Here is a 17,279-nt window from a genome sequence, read left to right as displayed (position 1 = left end):
CGTGACATAATTTAAGTTTGTCAGGTGGGTGGTACCTTCGCAATTTTGATATATGAACTATTTCTGAATTTTCTTTATTATGAATATTCTTTTTATTAATTTTATAATTAACATCAGAAATTTTTTCAAGAATTATATATGGACCGGAAAAAGTTGGGGTAAGTTTCCTAGTATTGGGATATTTAAAATCTTCATACATTACAGTATCATTTGGGGAAAATTCAATATGAGTGAATCTTGCATCATAATAAATTTTATTTTTTTCATGATATTGTTTAGTTCTTTCAACTGCAATTTTCCTTGCTTCTACTATTGGTGGATAAATTTCTTCGGATAAAGGATGATTAAATGGGAGAGTGCCAAACATTAAATAAGCTGGTGGGAATTTAGTTACTGAATGTGGAGTTAAATTATATTCTTCAGTTACTTCTTTTAATAATTTAGGCCAAGGAATTTTTTTAGAAGAATCATTAATTTTGCATTTTAAACGTGTTACAATGGTTTGTCCTAAACGTTCAACTTTTCCATTAGTTTCAGGTCTATGGGCTGTAGTTAACAATTGTTTGATTTTGCTATGTTTAAGAAATTTTTTAAAGTGGGAAGAAGTAAACGCGGCATTTCTATCACTCAAAATACTGTTAGGGGTTTGAATTTGAAAAATTTGGTGCAAAAAATTTACATAAGTTTCCGTAGTTATTGATTTAGATGCAAAAGACCACATATATCGAGTGTGATGATCAATTACTAAAGTTAAATATTTTTTGGTAGAATTGTAATAATTAAAACCACCTACACTATCGATTGCAATTATTTCAAAAGGTTTGTCAACTGGGGGCATTTCCTGAAGTAACCCAAATCTTTTCTGTCTAGGTTTTTTATTAATTTGACAAGTATGACAATGTTTGTTAAAATTTGTAATGTCCAAAGTAATATTTTCCCAATAGTAAACAGGAGTAAGTAAATTAATAGTTTTTTGAATTCCGGGATGGCCAAATTTTTTATGAGTAATTTCAAGTAATTTATGCCTTAAAGAAAATGGAACAACAATTTTGGTAAAACCCTTTTTACGTATACACAAAACATTATCTATTTTAATAAAATTTCCAGTTAAATTATCATTTTGTTGGGCTTCGCGAATTTCATCTAATTGCAAAAGATGTGAAAAATGGCTTACATTATTTAAATCAACATCACTACTGTGTTCAATATTGTCAGGAATATCTCGGGATAACATGTCAGCTTCAAAGTTTAAGGTGCCTTTTGTGTATTTTATATCATAATCATACATACTCAATAGTAACGACCAGCGGAACAATCTACCTTTCAGATTTTTAACATTTTTTAACCAAACTAAAGCCGCATGATCTGTATGTATGGTAAATTTATTTCCAAATAAATAATGATAAAATTTGTTTAATGCATCAACAATAGCAAGACATTCCAGTTCTGTGATAGCATAATTTTTCTCATAGTCTCTAAGAGAACGAGAATGGAATGCTATTGGATGTAAGACACCTGAAACATCTGGCTGTTTCAAAATTGCTCCAACACCACTTTGACTTGCATCAACAAAAATATGACATGGTAACTTAGGGTTAAATATTTTCAAAATTGGTTTACAAACTAAAGCATTTTTTAAAAATTCGAATGCTTCTTGACATTTGGGAGTCCAACACCAGGGTGTATTTTTCTTTAAGAGATTATTTAAAGGTGCTCTAAGTTTAGCATAATTATTTATAAATTTATTATACACATTTATTGAACCTAAAAATCGTTGAAGAGATTTAACATTAGTTGGAGGTTTCAAGTTTTTAATTGCTTCAATGTTGTTGTTATCAGGAGTTACTACACCATTAGATATTTCGTATCCCAAAAATTGAATTTTAGTTTGCAAAAAAGAACATTTAGAAGCTTTTAATTTTAAGTTTTCAAATCTACATATTTCAAAAATTTCCTTTAGATGATTTATATGTTCTTCAAAATTATTAGAATAAATTATGATATCATCAAAATAATTAGCTGCAAATGAAACTTTATGTTTAGTGAGTATTCTACGTATTGTTCTTTGAAAAATACTAGGGGCGTTCTTCCACCCAAATGGCAATCTTAACCATTCGTATAACCCACTATTGGTGACAAAAGCAAGTTTTTCAGTGTCCTCAGGGTTGATTGGAATTTGCCAATAACCACTTACCATATCAAGTCTACTAAAATAAACACTGTTCCCTAATTTATCTATAAGAGTTTCTATAAGAGGTAATGGTTCTGCATCCGATTTAGTAATTTGATTTAATTTTCTGAAGTCTATACACAATCTACTTTTTTTATTTTCATCTTTTTTATAAGCTAGAGTTACTGGAGCAGAATAGGGAGAAGAGCTTTCTTTAATTATATTATGCTTTAACAATTCTTCAATTTGTTTATCTATTTCCTCTTGTTGTTTTGGGGAAGTTTTGTATGCTCGTAAGGATACTGGTAAGTCTGATGTTAATCTTACCCTTTGAGGTTCAATTCTTATTGTCCCTACATCATATTTATCTTTAGCAAAAATATCTGAAAAATCTTCCAAAATTTCCTGAAGTTGGGAATTTTTTTCATCATCTTGAATTTGCATAATCCCGTCAACATGATTTTGACAATGTTGCGCACCATTATCACATTTAGTCTCAAGAACATTTGAAAATTCAAGATTATTTTCAGTTTTGCTATTTAAATCTTTATGTTTAAGTCTACTTTTTGCTTTATTTTTCTTAGAATTCTCTTTGTTTACCTTTTTATTTTTGTTTATTTTCACGTCCAAAATTTTGTTTTCCTTAACTATTTCTTTTTGTTTATTATTATTTGATTTAACATTTTTTCTTTTATTTCTACTTTCCTTATTTTTATTCTTAGCTTTATTTTCTTTGTTGGTATTTTTGTTGCAATCATTAACCTGGATTTCAGGAGAAATGTGTAAAGACAAGTTGCTTTTATAATCCGAAAAAGTGATCAGTTTTCTCTGATTTTGCATTACAACTTGTTTATCACAATCAATCACAAATTTAAACCCATTACATTCCTTTAAACCCAATATGGCATAAGGTAGATCAGTATTTAAAATATAAAATTCCACTGACCTAGCTATATTTCCAATTTTTAAATTTAAAGTACAAGTTTGGTCAAGTTGCAAAATACCTTTTGTTTGTTTTACATTAACAAAGTTCTTTCTTTCTTTTTGGACATTAAGTTTTTCAAAAAGTTTAGTTGGGATGATATTTAAAGTACTACCTGTATCAATATTTAACAGGATAGTTTTATTTGTCGTAATCGGGTATTTGTCACTTTTATAGTTGTCATAAGTATTTTGTATGTATCCGGATACTATTAATTGTCAATTTCGTGGTTGGTCACTTTCTTGTTTATGCTGAGTTTGATTCTCAGTCATAAAAGAATTAGGTTTGTTAACACAATTTTGGCCCCAATGATAAGCATTGGTTATACCGAGCTTATCACAGTATTTACATGGCTTAGGAGGCAACTCCTGGGAAGCCTGGGCGAAATGACTAGTTTGTTGTTTATTTCTTTGAAACTTTTCATTTTGAATTCTAGGTCTAAATTGGGATTGTTGGTTATAATTTTGATTAGGCCGGGGAAAATTTTGATTTTGTCGAGGATTATAATTTGGATTACTTGAGTTGTTAAAGAATGGCCGCCTTAGTACCCAGCCTTGATATTGTGGTCTATACCCATTAAATTTAGATTCTGGTAATTTTTTAGTTTCAGTTTGGGGCAAGACCGTAGGTACATCATGAATTATTTTCGAGACAATAGTGAGCCATTCAATTGGGGTTTTAGGTTCTTTTAAAACCAAAAGTGTTCTGATTTGGTGGGGCAAACCAATAGATAGACCCTCAATTATATGTTCATTACTTAAATTTATTTTTCGACCCAACTCTACTTTTTCGGTAAAATATGAATTTAGGTCTTTAGCTTGGCCCGAAAATTTTAAATTTTGAAAATCGTTAAAGCCAAAGGGAGGTGAAAAATAATGCTCTCTAAAAATTTCAACTATTTCTTGATATGAATTACAATTAAGACAGTTATTAATATACAATTTTAAAGCTGAACCTTTATAGAATTTTTGAAAATTTCTAACTTTCCATTCGTCATTACATTTAGCATCTAGAGTTTGTTTTTCGAAGTGTTTGAGCCAGGATGTGAATTGAACACCAATGTCAGGCTCAAAGACTAGTATGTCTGGTTTATCCTGTACACTTTGATCCATACTTAATTTTTGTAAATTATCACTCAATTCTTCTTCAGAATTATCTGTATTGCTTTTGGCATTTTCATCCATTTTAAATTTGTAATTTTTGCCACTCCGTAAGGGCATTCAAATAACCAAAATAAATTTTAACAATTAAATATAGCATTTAGAAGTAAATTAAATCTCATAGTTGCTTATTTATCGTTACCTTACGATAAACACTAAAGCAAAATTTAAAAAAAAAAATATTCAATTGATCATATATTACAACACATAATATAATCAAAACGAAACTAAATATCCTTTAACATTTTTATGCTAATAATATTAAATCAATTTAATAATATAATATTCCTCGAAGAATAAGTAAATTTCAATAATTATAAGTTTTTGAAAATGCATAAATAAACAATCAAAATTAAAACAATGAATAAAAATTAATAATCATGAAAAATTCATAATCATAAAAATTAATAATCATCACAATGAAATATCAAGAATGAGAAGAAAAAAAATTTCCGAATATAACCAAAATCTATTATTATTTTCGCTGTTCAAACACCCCATATTTTGATAATCAAAAAATATTTCGAAATTATATTATCAAAGCAAAAGCACGGATCGAAGTAAATTTTCATTATATGAATACCATTGAAGAATTTTCCATCGAGGATTATCACTAAACACTGGGAATCACTGCGCGAATCACTGTATTATCACTAAACTGCACACGCGAACAGAATCGTAGCCATTAAGATGAACTTCTGGAAATGTAGAATCGCTGTCACTTTGAAATAAGCAGGAACTCACAAATATGGAACAGATGGTCTTTAGAGGCATGGAATTCTCGAAAAGGGTAAACGAAACATTTTTTTTTTTTCTTTCTTAATGTTTTCTCCATAGTCGCACCATTCCAAGAGTAAACACGAGAAGAGTTAGTAGAAAAGGGGAATAAACCATCTTCTTCGTTAAGATGAGTCACTGACTAACACCGAAATTGATAAATTTGCAGACTAAGCTTTCAAGGTTCATTCAAATCCAATTAATTTCGCAGCATTGGCAATGAACTGATAAGCATTCTCTGTGAAGTCTTCGATCCGTTCGTTAAAAGGCTCAAATCTTCCATCATAGTAGAAGTGTGTTCTTTTAGTTAATTTTTTATTTTTATGTTTTGAAGAAGCATTTAATATTATCCTGCGCCCGTTTCATCAGTTCTTAATATCCTGCCGGCTTGTAAAATTATGCAGTCGGACCGAGCAGGAAAACAGACACAGGATTTAAATTAAATCAGAGGAACTTTTATTTGATCATTCTTAGTTGAGTGGGAGCGAAAAAGTGATGTTTACTCTATCAGCAAACAGTCTTTCTGGTAGGGAAAATCTTGCAAAAAATCCTAAAATGTCTCTATTTAGGGAAAAGAGGGAAAACTCAGAAATTACTATTGGTTAATTAAATATATCACGCGATTCTCACAAGGCTTAAAAGGAAAAATATCTTTATTTAAATTTATGTATAGTTGGCTAAAAATAGATTTAGAAACAGGATGTGGTTTCTTTAAAAGTATCATAAAGTGCTTCGATTCGAAGAATTAAGTAGTAATAAATTAGGAGTTGTTTTATAAGGAAGAAACTAACATAAAAAGATTAATTGAAGCTTTTTATGTTACATATATATATATACATATATATATATATATATATATATATATATATATATATATATATATATATATATATATATATATATATATATATATATATATATATATATATATAGTATTACATTTGTAAGTATTTAGTATTTATTACAATATTTTTATATTTATATTTGATTATGTACCTCATATAGAATAGTATTATCACGCAAATTGTATCAATTTCAAGGATTCAAGGAATTAATCTTGCGAGAAGAAAAAATATTAACAAAAACAATAAAGTGAATTACTTTAATACAAAATTTAAAAAAAGTCCCTAACTTAAAAAGTATTGCTTACATATAATTATTATTAAATATTACAAGTGTGTGATACTAGTAGTTTAGAAAATTTTCAGAGCTATTTCAGAGTTTAAATTACTTATTTAGAACGTGTAACAAAGTTCTTTTTATCAACTTCAAAATAATCATGCGTATTAATTAATTAAAAAAACACTGATATTGAACTAGCGAAAGAGAGTTATATGAACTTTCCCGTTCCGTTGGTCAATAATGATTGGAACAATATTTTTTTTCTGACAAATACAATAAGAAAATGGATTTTTTTTAAAAGAATAATGGAATAATTCAGGAACCATAGCAGTAGCCATATTCTAACCATATTCTAATTCAGTGATTCAAAATTTAAATGGGAATTTTTTTTTGATATTTTTGATGTCATTTTTCAGTTTGACCCAAGTTTCATTTTTCTTTGCTTAAGTCAAACAATACAAAAGGAATAAATACAATTATTCATCATTTAAAATCGATGCCACTGGGATCTTGGATGTTTAACACACATCACTTAATCAATTGAAAGCATTATTCATGCACCATTTTCCTGTAATTATTTTAGAAATATATTAGAGAAAGAAGTAATTAACCGTCATCTAACTCCTATTAACACAGTTCCGCCATTTTGAATAAATCATAGCATATTTAACTGAAGCAGAAAGCCTGGTTAATTGATTCTAAGGCATATAAACATTCCATTTGATAAAAGGCGTAACCATAACGTTCTTTAAACTATCAACTGAACTTATTGAAAAATGAAACTTAAAAATGACTTATTGAAAAATAATCTGGTAGATCATGATATTTCAGAGAATGGGGGAATTTTTTTCCCCGAAGATCTAAATTTACTTAATAACTTCAGTAAATGTGTGGGCAACGAGAACTATAAATTTAATTTGGAAATCCCAGAACTTCCGATAAAACGATTCCATAATAAATAGAAAAATTATCAAGTAAATGACTTGAATGATGTAAAATTTGGTGCTTAATACTAAAATGTTAAATATTTTCTTTTATCAGAAACAACTTTAAGCTAAAAATATGTTTTTTTAAGAATTTTTTTTTCTCATTACCGGTTTAACGAGAAAATTTTCAAAAAATGAATGGTTTACAGAATAAAAAGCCTACACAAAACTGTTAATTTAAATGAGATTTAATGAGAAACCTTTCATAATACATTGCAAAATTATGTCCTTTAAATTTTCAGAGAGCAGTATTTTTTGTTTGTTCATGAAAAGTTTACTCCACTACTAAATGTTTCGAACCCTTCCTTATTTAAAATGTTCAAAATATGCATGTATATTACAAATGGCGAATTAAAATATCAAGTCTTTAATTTGTTTTGGCCTGAACCATGGAGTTATAGCTGTATGGATGAATTAAAAATTGAGTGTAATAATTGCAATGGCTTAAGAATCTCTTCAATGTAAGGAAAAAAACGGCAAAAATTAACAGGCATTCAGTGTGCCGGCACTTTTTACTTTAAAATACATTTTTACCGAAACATGGAATATTCTGTAAATCATAATCTGATAAAAATCTGATATGCCGTAATTTCTACAGTAATTAAAACATAAAATCCCTGAATCACTCAAATAAAAAATACATCTGTAAAAATTATGATATATAAAATCTTTTGTTCTGTAGCATGTTACGGTAAAATGGACGTACTGGTACTTTATACCGTTATTTGATGCGGAAATTTTACAGTGTTGTTGCTTCCATTGCTTTTTTGTCATGTATTTTGACACATAAGCAATGAAAATTCACCGAATCACTCAATTAAATAACTATTACTGTAAAATTACGGCATAATATTCCACGTTAAAAATGGATTTTACGGATGATGAACCCAAAGTGCCGGTGCTTTATACCGAAACTTTCTACAGTATTGTTGATTCTTAACAACAAATAATAGCAATAAGCTTGCTTAATAACAACTAAGTTACTAACGTTTTGAATATAAATAAAAAGCTATAACTTTTCTGCCATAAAAATAGCAACATTTGATGCAACAAAAATCCTATGCATGGTCCATTTATAAAATATTTTACAACCAATGCACAAATGTCTTGATCTGAGCACTGCTTCATAATTTAAGAAGTGGATGATCATACATTTCCAAATCGTAAATGTAATAATTAACGTTGCATGGTGAATAAACGTTATTACACGCTGATACTCATCAACTACACAAACAAGCAATGTTTATTTACCAAATGAATTAGCTCACCAAATTGCCTCTCATCTTGACATTTAAACAAATGAGGTATGTTGAAAGGCGAGGTCACCATTTGTCGGAAGTATTTCTACTCCAGTTATATCGTATCTTTTCAAGATATGTGGTCAAAGTGACTACTCCCTATTAATATATTATATTTTAAATAGTGTGCATTTCATTGAATTGCCATTCAATTGCATTGACATAACCTGGTTCAATTTTCATAATGGAAAAGAAGCTTAAAAGCTTTTTAATCAAACTTCGTTATTAAATTAGGTGAAATTAATCTTCTTAAATAAAAAAGATTCTTGATAAACCTTTTTAAAATGTAGCAGCGAACTTTTTACACATTTCTAAATTAATTACTGATATTTGAGTGCTATGTAATACACTGTCTTAAATTAATAATAAAAAAAATAATGCTAAAAATAAAATAATTGGGACTTAGAATACGAATTAAAATAGGTAGATTTTGAACTATAAATAGAATAAGTGTTGATCCAACAACTTTTTTACGCAGAGTGATTAAAAAATATCTATGCCGATATATGAACCTTTGCCTAGCCCTTGATATGCGTTCAAGAAAAATGTCAAAAACGATTTATTAGCTTTATGCTTACGGTTGCAGTGACAGAATTTCTTAAATTTGCAAACGACTAGATGCTCTACACCGCACACGCGTCTTCTGGGTGATGGCCTTGTGATTTCCGTGTCCGATGGGCCAGGGTCCTTCGGGATGCTGGGGACGATGATTTAACACGATGGATGTGGGAATAAAGTCCTCCTTTCCCAATAAACTGATCCAGGCTTGAGTAGCAATGGTCCCTGGTCGATTGAAAATATACACTAGGTCAGAGTGGACGGATCATGGGTTGGAATCCCCTTCCAGTCGGGATAACTGTGGGATGTTTTCGTGATTTTCCTTTCCATGTAACGCCTATGCGGGTTAGTTCCATCAAAAAGTCCCAAAAGTTCACTTGTATTCAGGGTTGGGATCGTAATTAAAACGTTTGGGCTACGGAGTTGAATATTGATCGTCGTAAATTTAAGAATGGGTAGGCTGTACAACGCCGGTAATAAAATAAATTAGAATGGCAACGGCTATTTTTTTAAATAGAAACAGTAAAATAAAACTTTGAAATTTGAGTGCAGTTTTAGCAGGAGGGGTAAAAGGAGAGTTGACGAAAGAATTTTGTAAATACTGCTATAGATTAACTATACGGCTTTATGTTAGCGATACTGGTAATGAAAATGAGAATGAAATTGTACAGTGATCTAAATATTATATTTTGGTCTTTAGACTTGAGAAATATATTACTAACACCGAAAAATCGAGCGAAATGACAAAGCCTTATCGCCTGGCTGCCAATTTTATAATCGGCACATGCGTGATCCGACTGTGTTGTTTTTCAATCTCTGCCTAGGGTCGCTACTGTTCGTTCTAAAAATATTCATTCAATTCCATTTTAAAATTCCAGTTCAAAGGTCCCTACAACTCAAGTTTAAGGAAAAAAAGTAGTTGTTGCCATTCGATCATTGTTGCTGTCATTATTTTAGGAAATCCATTACTGTAATAATGGGAATATAATTTGTCTTATTCTTGACTACGTACGATGTTATACATTTATAACAAATTTTATTACATTCCCCTCTTCCCAGGTGATAAATCGTCAAAGTTAATTTCTAATAACACTATATTTCTAAGTATGAAATCGAAACTCTTAAGAGCAGTAAAATGATAAGACTCAATAATAAGATAAGGCAGATTTTCAAACAGTTTGGTAGAGCCTATTTCGGTGAAAACACGATTTTCATATTTCCAATTAAATATACTGTTGGTCATTCTGTTATCTCGCAGAAATACAAGAAACGGTGTATTTAGTTATAATACTATGTACGAGCTCAGTTTGAAGTGGAAACTCCTTTAAAAATATTGCTTATATTGGTTCAATAATTAATTAAATTACAAATTATTTATTATTGTTTCAATCTTTTTTTATTTCATATCTCGCTAATTAAATTACAAAACTAAGCGGGAACGAGAAAACAGGAACAATATGATCGGAATTAAATTAATGTAAAACCTTAATCTAGGGATTATAATTCCCATTATTAAATGTCTCGGTTTGCAATAAATTTTATAAAATACGTTAAAATGAAAACATGTAGAATTCAGATTAGTTCCCAGGAACGCAAAAATAGGAATAACGAAAATTGGTATATTCTTTTGAAGTTAACTAAAGACTTGAAGTGAAGAGAGATGTTTTGGTGAATTACATAAGAACCAATGGCAGATGATTTATCTAATGCATTAGCAATGAAATAAACACATCATAGCTTATTTGTTCTATTTTGATCCCTCGAAAATAGAACGTTGTGGGAGGATTACGTGGGCGTATTTTTGATCGATTTCTGTAATGAAAAACATATATTTTTAGACATTTCTTATTTACTACTAATTTCATTATTACTATTTTATAAAAATATGCTATAGTGGAAGTAATTAACCGGTGATTTTGTCTAATTACTAGTACTTATCTCTAATCACTATTAACTAGAGTTTATATTATCCATACATGCTTCAGTGGAAAGGATTAACTAGTGTTTTTGTATAATAACTAGTTAGTAACTATAATCACCAGTAACTATGGTTGATGTTTTACTTATATGCGACAGTGGAAGTGATTAAATAATGATTTTGCATAGTTACTGGTTATTATCTACACTACGAGAAAAAATATGGTCAAAACTACCAGAATATTCTAAGCCATGTTTCTGGCTATAAAAACACCAAAAAGGTTCGTCATTTTGGCCGAAGCGCTTTGGTCATGATTATGGTAAAATTGACAATAAAATATGGTTTTATAATGCTTGATAAAATTTGGTAAATGTGGTAAAATTTAGTAGTTATATCATGATACCTTAGAGTATGACATAAAAACCATTTATTTCGCTAAATTATTTTCTGAGTTACGTATATTGTACTAAAAGCGTGGTAATAAGAACTATAATTTTGAAAACCAGCACTTCCAGAAAACCGTTACTGTATAAACGGAAAAATTACCAAATACCATTTATTTTAATACCATAGATTTTGATATTCATTACCAGAATTATGAATTTCCTTTTACCAGAAATGTCATTACTATACAGTTCGGTAGTTTTACCAGAATTTTTTCTCCGTGTATAATCACGAGAAAATTGTTTATATTATACATACTAGCGATAAACTAGTGATTTAGTATCAATGTTATTTATTCACTATAATCACAAATAACTATGGTTTGTATTATACATGCGTGCTTCGATGGAAGTGATAAACTAGTGTTTTAGTATTAATGTTATTTATTCACTATAATCACAAGTAACTATGGTTTGTATTATACATGCGTGCTACGATGGAAGAGATAAACTAGTGATTTAGTATTAATGTTATTTATTCACTATAATCACAAATAACTAGGGTTGGTATTATACATGCGTGCTACGATGGAAGCGATAAACTAGTGATTTAGTATTAATGTTATTCATTCACTATAATCACAAGTAACTATGGTTTGTATTATACATGCGTGCTACGATGGAAGCGATAAACTAGTGATTTAGTATTAATGTTATTCATTCACTATAATCACAAATAACTAGGGTTGGTATTATACATGCGTGCTACGATGGAAGCGATAAACTAGTGATTTAGTATTAATGTTATTTATTCACTATAATCACAAATAACTAGGGTTGGTATTATACATGCGTGCTACGATGGAAGTGATAAACTAGTGATTTAGTATTAATGTTATTTATTCACTATAATCACAAATAACTAGGGTTGGTATTATACATGCGTGCTACGATGGAAGCGATAAACTAGTGATTTAGTATTATTGTTATTTATTCACTATAATCACAAATATCTATGGTTGATATTGTGCAGACATGTTGCCGTAGAAGAGAGTAACTAGTGATTTTGTATAATTACTATTTATTATTGGTCTTATATAGGATGATAACTCATCTGATAACTAATCAGGATTATAGGTAGTTACTTGAAAATTATCCACTTCCACTAATTCGTTACTATAATTCTTCTAATGGTAAATATAATAAATATCATATCTGCAACTGAAATGTGCGTGCAGAATAATAGGGTGTTAATTGGATCTTGGAGGCTTAAAATAATAATAATAATAATAATAATCTAGAAGAAGTCCTAACACTCGAAACGCGTTTAACTCTTCCAAGGAACCCTAGTGTTCCGTGGAACACTTTTTGGGAACCGCTGAGCTAAATAATCATTTACTAATTTCTACACGTTAGCGGAGACAGTTTGTGTGCAAAATATTATTACCCATTGGCAAAATGGGTCTTGGTTTGGATTTGATGGCGTCCACACACTTTTAAACTGTGTTCAAGAGTTATAGTAAACAGTGCGCATGCGTTGTGATAGAATGCGTTGCTATGGCGACCGCTGCTGTTTTTGTTTTTATTTTCACCAGCAGGCATTTTTTTATGTATTTACATAATAATAATTTAAAGTATTTTATATTCTATTTATTATTAACGTATAATTACTGGCTTGACTGTGATTTTAATACAAAGTATTTTGGATTTTAATATAAAGTAGAAGGGAAAGTATGTTGCGACGTCTTGAAACACGTACATAGGCAGGATATATGAAAATCAATCCGACGACAAACATCAATTGAGACAGTTTTTGCAACCCAAGATTTGAAATTTTGGCGTTTAACGGAATCAATCCAGAAGGAAAAAGCATTTGACCAATGGGTAACCAGGGATCGTAATACGGCGATCACAACTTTTTTCTTGATTTTGTTTCTTATTTCATATTTTTATGCCAATGCATACTCATAAATCTTTCACTGCACATTCTTTCATGTAGAAAACAACATAATTTTAGCTCATAATATATTTAATAAATTTATTAAGAATATATACCATTGCATATATTTACTTTTTTAGTAGTTTTGTGGCGCAACTGCTGTTTACGTAGCAAACCACATTAGGATTGATTTATTGCTCGTAATTTTTATTACCATTTTTTAAACAAATTGTAACACTGTATTAATAAATTGCGAACGAAAAAAAAACTGCCACTAAAACAAAGACGCATCATTCATTGCGGCGTGTTTTCATTTTTCACAACCTAAAGTCTTTTAAAAGTCCTTTCAAAAGAAAAGGAGAGATAACGTTCTCCCATTTCTTTTTCGATCTTTTTCGCTTTAATGAAGCTATCTCCGGCAGAAGAAAAAAAATTGCACCTATAAATTTCCCCTTGGAGAACACTTACAAGGACTGAATGTCGCTCAAAGGTCGGGGTTCAACTTCTGAAAATATTGCCACTTTGTGAGTTTATGCTTTTTTTTATATATATATTTTCTTACTCCCGTTCAACATCAATTCATTAGGTGAGTTTTTTTTTCAGTAACACTTTTGCTTGTAACTCTCAATTTTTCGAAATGATATTATTTATTTTAGATGCATTTTAAAAGTATTTTCAATTTTTCATTATCGTATACATTCTATATCTTTGTTTTTCTGCTGTGATAGTTTTAGACAATTTGTATTTGAACTTAAAATATAAAAATGAACCATGCCACACTTTATTATTTATTTCGCGTCGGAGGAAAGATCAAGAGAAGTTTAGGATGTGTAAAAAACGTGTTATAAAACAATTTTAATTTGTTTTTATCTCTGTCCATAAAATATTAAAATATCAATATGGCAACACAAAGAAATTTTAAACTTTGTAAAATCATAATCAGTTCGAAGTTGAACCGCAATACCAATCAATATAATCAAAAAACGGCACAAATTTTCAACAACTTAAGAAAGGTTTTAAATTGAACCCTGATCCGATTCAAAGTTGAACCCTAATATTGATCTCTTGAAATACAAAACAGTGTAAATTTTCGGCAACCTTAAGAAAGTTTTAAACTAAACCATGCTCCGGTTCAGTAAGGACCATAATACCCGTCTTGTTAAACTATAAACGATGCATTTGCTGCACTTTTCAGGATTTAAATTGAATTATGTTCTTATTTAAAGTTCAAATGTAATATCAGTATCTTAAACGATAAAACGGTGCAAATGTGCAGCATTTTACATTTAACCATGCTTATATTTAAGCTGGACCATAATATTGATCGGTTGGAACATGAAACCGTTCAAAATGAATGCAACCTTAATAAGATTTTAAATTGAATCATACTCCAGTTCAAAATTGACCATAATATCCGTTCTCTGAACAATAAAACATTGAATTAACTGCAACTTTAATTAGGATTTAAATTGAATTATAATCTTGTTTGAACCAAGTTCTGTCGTAAATTCAGTGGCAGAAGACATTCACTTATAATTCTAATTTTTTGTACATTTATTTTTATAAAATAATTGCAGCTTTAAATCGCTATACTAAAAGGCGATCCATCAATCTCAGAAAATGTGTAATTGTTTTGAATTTTTAACATTTTTAACATTTTTAGAACAGTTTTCTACTCTTGATCCATTGAGGAAAAAGAAGAAGAAAATCAATTCAGAGATATAAGATTTCACATACTGCATAGTTTTAGTAATCGTCATGCTTTTCTAATCATTTGTATAAAGATTTAAAAAATTTAAACTTTTTCAGCCTAGTCAACTTACCTGTCTAAAAAATATTTTGGTTGACATATGAAACTGCTTTTTAAACAAGGCTATTATGTCTTTTAATATTATTTTCCGTAAATAAAATATTTCAATACAGTTATATCAACTACTTACTTGTTTTAGTTATAACATTTAAAATTATCTATCATGTTAGCCCATATTTTAATTATGTTTTCTCCTTATTTTATAATTAATCGATACAATACTTTAATCATTTAAAAACTTCATAATTAAACAATGTATTTTTATTGTTCGTCTTGTAAGTTTCGTTATATTTATATCAATCATTAGTTTCATTTAAAAAATTTATAGTTATTACCTCTCAAACCTAGTTTTAATTATATTTATTCAAAATTTATAATTATTCCACATACAATTTTAATAAATTTAAAATTTCGTGCAAATAACGTATTTTTATTACTTTATTTGTGAGCATTTTTAAATTTTATAGTAAATACTTTGCAACAGTTAAAATCAACTCATTTATTAAAGAAATTATAAAATAAATGCATCTAAAAACTATCATTTGATAACCAGCTGAAAAAACCGTCGCTCAAAAAATATAAAGCAAATTGTATAAAAATTTCACTACAAAAGTACGAAACGAAATGTATAAAAAAAAATCCTTTTTGAGTCCGTGCTGTTTTGCTATACAAAAATGAAGTTCTATATGTCCTACCAACAACCTCTTAAATTATTTGTTGGCATACATTACTCATTTTTAAGTAAATGAAACTTAAAGCTTAAAACCTTAACTAGAAATAAATGTATCAAAACATCATCATTTTGTAACAAATTGGCAAAACTTCACTTCAAAAGTAAGAAGAAAAATGTATTAAAAATGATCATTTTTGAGTCTTTGTTGCTTTGCTATACACCATTTGCTATGCATATTGATACATACTATGAATAACCTCTTGGATGATGTGTTGGTATGCATTATATATTTCTGAGTGAATGGAATTCTAGGATTAAAACCTTAAGTGGAAAAGCCATTTCGATGAAATAAGCAAAGATATGAGACGACTCGTATTAGGCATGCATTGAAATCTTTATGGGGGATGTACAGCCATTATTGCATTTGGATTATATTTTAAAGTGAATATAGACAGTAAATAGGACATTAAATGGAAAGTTAGAGTTTCCAAAGTTTTATGCACTCTAGAGATTTTAACTACTGGAATTGAATTTAAAATTGGATGTACATTTATTATACGCCAATTGATCCCCTAATGTTATACATGAAAGGTAAAGAATATTGACGTTTTGAATGGATGAAGTTTTAAGTATATGTTAAAAAAAGAAAAGAGGAAAAGCTAAAATATAAAACTACATAAATAATTAATAAAATTAGTATTTTTAAGTAGAATAAGTCAATAACGCATCTTAATATAAAAAATATAATACTATGAAAGTATTAACTGAAGAAACTTAGCAATATTAAACTTTTTGTACTGACAAAGAAAAATAAAACAAGCTAAACAAAACCGTATATAAAAAAAATAATAATAGAAAAATGGATGTATTCTCATCCGCCTATTTTTACTTTTTATGTCTTCTTACTCATTCAATTTTAAAATTTTGCTGATATATTGTTTGTATATTTACTATTTACTAATATATATAATTTGAGTATTTAATATTTAATAATATATTGTTTGTCGACATCATTTGTATATTTTTACAAACTGAAAATGATATAATTTGCTCGTCATCAATAAAATGAAGTATTTTTCATGCATACATAGATTTACTTACAAAAACGCTGTTGTAATCTCGTCAACCGCAATCCACAATGTTTATAATGACTGAGCTATTCGGGCCCTGAAACGGCAAAAAATCAAAATAAATAAACATTTATTAATTTTAAGAATGACAATCATGAACATTGTATTCATTTTTATTTCTTAAATTCCAATATTAAAAAATTTTATACATTCCAGACATGTTCGTTAAACGTTGATTTTGTTGCAGTTCCCGTAAATGGTCCGAAAACAATAGCACGGCATTTCAATAGCCAGTTAAAACTTATATGGTTGTAAAGATATAATCTGTAAATCTTGATTTCGTCACAAAACTGTAAGTTAAGCTGTTTAAAAGCAATAGTAATGTAACAATACATAGATAAAACTTATAAGACTGTCATAAAAGGTATATGTG

General features: G+C 28.9%; 1 protein-coding gene across 8 annotated transcripts in view; it reads right to left on the bottom strand.

The window, feature by feature from the left end:
- Positions 1-17,279, bottom strand: part of Dgk (diacyl glycerol kinase 1) — a 464,938-nt gene that overhangs the window by 351,762 nt on the left and 95,897 nt on the right. For all 8 annotated transcript variants that reach the window (XM_087159924.1, XM_087159926.1, XM_087159928.1 and 5 more), the window contains exon 2: positions 16,878-16,943. The gene's annotated coding sequence lies outside the window, so the exon portion shown is untranslated. The remainder of the gene's footprint in view (positions 1-16,877; positions 16,944-17,279) is intronic.

The sequence above is a fragment of the Parasteatoda tepidariorum genome, chromosome 3 (assembly GCF_982258835.1).
Source record: "Parasteatoda tepidariorum strain Cologne lab strain chromosome 3, Ptep-v5.0, whole genome shotgun sequence".
Classification (NCBI taxonomy): Eukaryota; Metazoa; Arthropoda; class Arachnida; order Araneae; family Theridiidae; genus Parasteatoda; species Parasteatoda tepidariorum.
Note: the sequence above shows the minus strand (reverse complement) of the source record. Positions and strands in the feature narration are given on the sequence as shown.